This window comes from Punica granatum, chromosome 8 (genome assembly GCF_007655135.1).
Source record: "Punica granatum isolate Tunisia-2019 chromosome 8, ASM765513v2, whole genome shotgun sequence".
Classification (NCBI taxonomy): domain Eukaryota; kingdom Viridiplantae; phylum Streptophyta; class Magnoliopsida; order Myrtales; family Lythraceae; genus Punica; species Punica granatum.
In genome coordinates this window covers 26,169,324-26,173,845 of record NC_045134.1, presented here as the reverse complement: position 1 = coordinate 26,173,845, position 4,522 = coordinate 26,169,324, and the positions used below count along the sequence as shown (strand labels likewise).

Below are 4,522 nucleotides of genomic sequence, written 5' to 3'. Positions count from 1 at the left end.
CAATAATTGAATAGGAGACATTTTCTTTATCTTTTTCTTTCTAGTGTAAGGGCATGTTTTCTGAGGTTGTAGTCCAGTGTAATTCCTTCACGGTCGGTCAAGCAAATAATTTATATTGGCCTAGCCACATTCATGAGATGGACTGAATAAACCCGAGATTTCAAAGAGATGGAAGAGTAGATTCTTTAGTTTTAACTTTAATAACTAATAAAATTTGTGTAAGGGCAGAGTTTAAAAAAGCCGCTAAATAATGAAATGGCCAGAAAGAGGGGATAATTAATATGGTTGATTAATTAATTAACATGGGTTGCTTTATCGAATGAAGTCTTCGTCAAGGAGCATATAATTTTCCACAAAAAACGCGGTTGCTAGGAGAATAATCTACAGGACACAGCAAACAAACTTAAATATACAATTTCTCGCCCTAGCGATGAGAGAACCATTCGATGCATATTAATCCCGGTCACTTTGACCCACACTAGCACTTTTGTCTTCATTCCTTCGATCGCTGTAAGTTTTCCTCTCGACAAGATCGCTTTGACCCGATTCGCGTACCTCACGACTGATGAATTCTCGAAGCGGACTTCGCAAGAAGAAGGCAAGTATACGATGGGCTTGCCCTTTGTCCCTTCGAACTCATAGCATGTTATGCTCTGGGGGAAGAGGCCTGGAGGTAGGTGGTGATCTCGGAGGAGATCTGTCAAGGCCTGCGACGGCTTCCCTGATGAGATGGACATTAATCATAACGCGTTAAAGCACGCAAACAACTCAAATGAACAAGAGAGATTGTTCGATCATATATGTGCGCACATAGACAGATCAGTACCTTTTAGCTTGTTGATTAACCACTTGGCCTTCTCCTCCACCGTGCTCGACAAACACTACAAATGCATATTTCCAAAAGCAGAATTAGAATATGAAGTTGGCCGCATAGATATGAACTTGAACTCCAAAGAATGCTGTTGTGGGGCATCCATTTTCAGAAAATTGCAGTTGAAATTCTCGGTTTTCGTCATTGTTTTCAATCTCTGTATGTGCTATAACTAATAGAGAAGCATCAGCATATAACATTAACATCGGAATGGCATGCTTGCATTGTCACCATGATGAGATCAACATTATCACACCACATAAGGTTCAAAAGATTTAAGAAGAGGACCGATGAATCAACGGAATCTCGGGATTGCTTGTTCAGCAAAATGATCAGCACAATGCACGAACTTAAGAACATTTGCCCAGCTAATCGAGCTTAATTAGAAGTTAGGAGGGGAAGAGCCGTACGGATAAGTCATCAGTGATGTGGGAGATCTCTTGCTTGGCCTTTGGGACATCCAAAAGCTCCCAACTTTTGTCAAAGCCTTCTCCATTTCTCTCTGCAACTGCAAATCTCTCTGGCTCTCTCACTGAAGAAGATAATATGAAGATGGGGAATATTAATTGGAAGGCCAAAAGAGGGAATAAAAACAGACGAAAATCAAAAATGAAAACCAACTCAGAAAATCTCTTTTTTTCTCCCAACAACACGTGCCACAAAAATAGACAAAACCTTTGCTTGTTCCAATCTATAGTGCGTATTGTGGTCCTAAATTTCCTTTTTTAAAAAAAAAAAATTCAACATTTTTTCGACATTTTGGTACATTTATCATGAGGTTGTACCTTCCCAATGAGATTTTTTTTTAATCGTATAGCCCACAACGTGTTGTCACAACTAACTATCATGTACATTACCGATCATAGCAAATCTTATTGGTTCATTCATACCACATCCAATATTATGTAAAAAAATTCTTAGGACTTACTCTTTCTCCCTCTCTTGCTTTCGAGTGAGTGCCTCAATTAATCACTCCATTTTAGTTTAGATGTCACCAAAAAGCATCATTCTTGGCCATAATTTGTTGAAATATCACTTTCAAGAAAATTAAATGATTGAATCTAGAAAGTTAATATCAGAATATACTTTTTTAGTTTAGTTGTTTCATTTTCTTTCAAAATCAAACAAACTAGCCAATGGACCCGCGCTGTGCAAGTTTATTATATATGAAAATTTTCCCATTTGATTGATAATGGGCTTACAAAATAACCTAAAGAATTATTCATTTTATAATCATTATAATAATAATAATAACAACAACAACAATAATAACAATAATATTTCCCCAGCAATTATCTCATTTGATTGATAACGGGCCAACAAAATAGTATTATCCCATTTGATAGTGGATTGTTGAAGAAGAAGAAGAAAAAGTTGTAGTAATTATTATTTAATAATAATAATAACGTTAATCCAAGAAATTATCCATTTTATCATAATAATAATAATAATAATTATTATTATTATTATTATTATTATTATTATTATTATTATTTTCCCAGTAATTATCCCATTTGATTGATAATTGACTTACGAAATAGTAATAATAATAAGTTATAGAAATGTATTAAATGTCGCATTCTAAGAATCGTCGAATGAGATGCCTCCATTTGCAGATTTTGTACAAATGACAAAGAATTATGAATGCTCCAACAATTATATATTATATATAGATTCGTTAATTTTTTTTATAAGTAAGTAAGATTTGAAGTAAAAAATTTACTAAATGTAAAATCCATATCTATATATAATGGGTAAATTGCACTGATGGTCCAAAATATTTTACAAATATTTCATTATGGTCCAAAAAGTTTTTTTCGCTATATGAGGGTATAAAATATTTCAAAGTTGTTTCATGATGGTACAAACCATCAATTGGCCATGACGCCGTTAACATTTTGCTGACGTGGCGCTTCCTATGTGTCACTTTTGTTACGTGGAACCAATCATAGTGCGCCACGTCATTTAAGAGAAAATAACATTTTAAAAAGTCCAAAAAAATACAAAAAATAATTAAAAAAATACAAAAAAAGAGTAAAAAATTTCAAAAAATTTTCAAAAATATTTTAAAATTTTAAAAATTTTGAAAATTATTTTATAAAAATATAAAATTTTTTAATTTTTTTGAAAAATGTAAAAAATAATAAAAAATACAAAAAAACAAAAAAATAGTAAAAATTTAGAAAAATAAAAAATTATTTTAAAATTTTTTATTTTTAAAAAAAAATTTATAAAAAATTAATATTTAATATTAAAATTACTTTAAATTTTAAATTTAAATTTTAAATTAAAAGTTTAAAATTATTTTTAAAATTTTAAAATTTTTCGACCATGTTAGCAAGGAGGTGACACGTAGTGGCCACGTCAGCGTCGGCTTGACGGCGTCAAGCTCGAGTTGACGGTTTGTACCATCATGAAACAACTTTGAAACATTTTGTACCATCATGTATCGAAAAAAACTTTTTGCACCATAATGAAACATTTGTAAAACATTTTGGACCACTTGTGCAATTTACTCATATATAATTAAAATTTACTTGGGTGCACAATAAATGAGATTAGGTGAATAATAAATGCTTAAAAGAAAATATTAAAAATATGTGAAAAAAGATAATAATAATAATAATAATAATAATAATAATAATAATAATAATAATATTTTAATAAATGCAATTAATATATCAAATCTCCCACTCACTATAAAAAATTAAAAGAAAATTAAAAGAATATGGAAAGTAAAATTAAAAACAAAGAATAATAATTGAAAATATTTAATAAATGCACGTAAATCTCTTGCTATATACAATTAAATAAGAGAAAATTTTAGTTGTAATTTTTTAATTATGCATGAGTAATGAGTGTATATAAACAATTAACTTAACATGGCATTATAAAAATTGAGTCTATCTTATAGAAATTGATATAAAATTTTTTATATTCTTATGACAATTAATGAGCATATGTAAATTATATCACAAGAACTAAACATATACATCTACGGACATATTAAAAAATAAAATTTAACGTGTTAAAAGTAAGGGTCATGAATCATAGAAATGTACCATTTAATAAATTCTAAAATTATTAGAAATATATAAAAAGTATGCAGAAAAAATATAGTTAATATACATATATGAAAAATATATATATATATATATATAATGTCTTATTATGTAGAACAACCACAATCCTCACCCACGAAAGAAGATTATACAAATTGAAAAAGATGATATTATATTGTATAACAACAGTCATTATCAGAAGGAAGATTTCATAAATTTGAAAAATAATATAAATAATAATTATACATATAATACAAACTAAGATTGTGAAAGAAATTAAATAAATTTACAAGATATAATGAGAACGTTGATTATAAAATTATAATTGAACTATTCAAAAGCATTCATACAACTCTATAAAAAATTAATGTTGAAAATTGATTGTTAGGAACTTTTATTTTCAATAAATATTACTAATAAGTAAACTAATATCTGAAAGACTTAAACTGTAATAATTATTATACGTACAAATATAAATATATAAACACAAACCCATGCAATGCACAGGATTAAATACTAGTACATATGTAAAATTGTATTCTATTGTAATAAATGCTCTCTCATTAAAAGAAAAATTATTTTAAATAAT

At 28.6% G+C, this 4,522-nt stretch overlaps 1 pseudogene; it reads right to left on the bottom strand.

Moving 5' to 3' along the window:
• Positions 1-254: 254 nt before the first annotated feature.
• LOC116187283 lies at positions 255-1,511 on the bottom strand (annotated as a pseudogene).
• Positions 1,512-4,522: the final 3,011 nt, after the last annotated feature.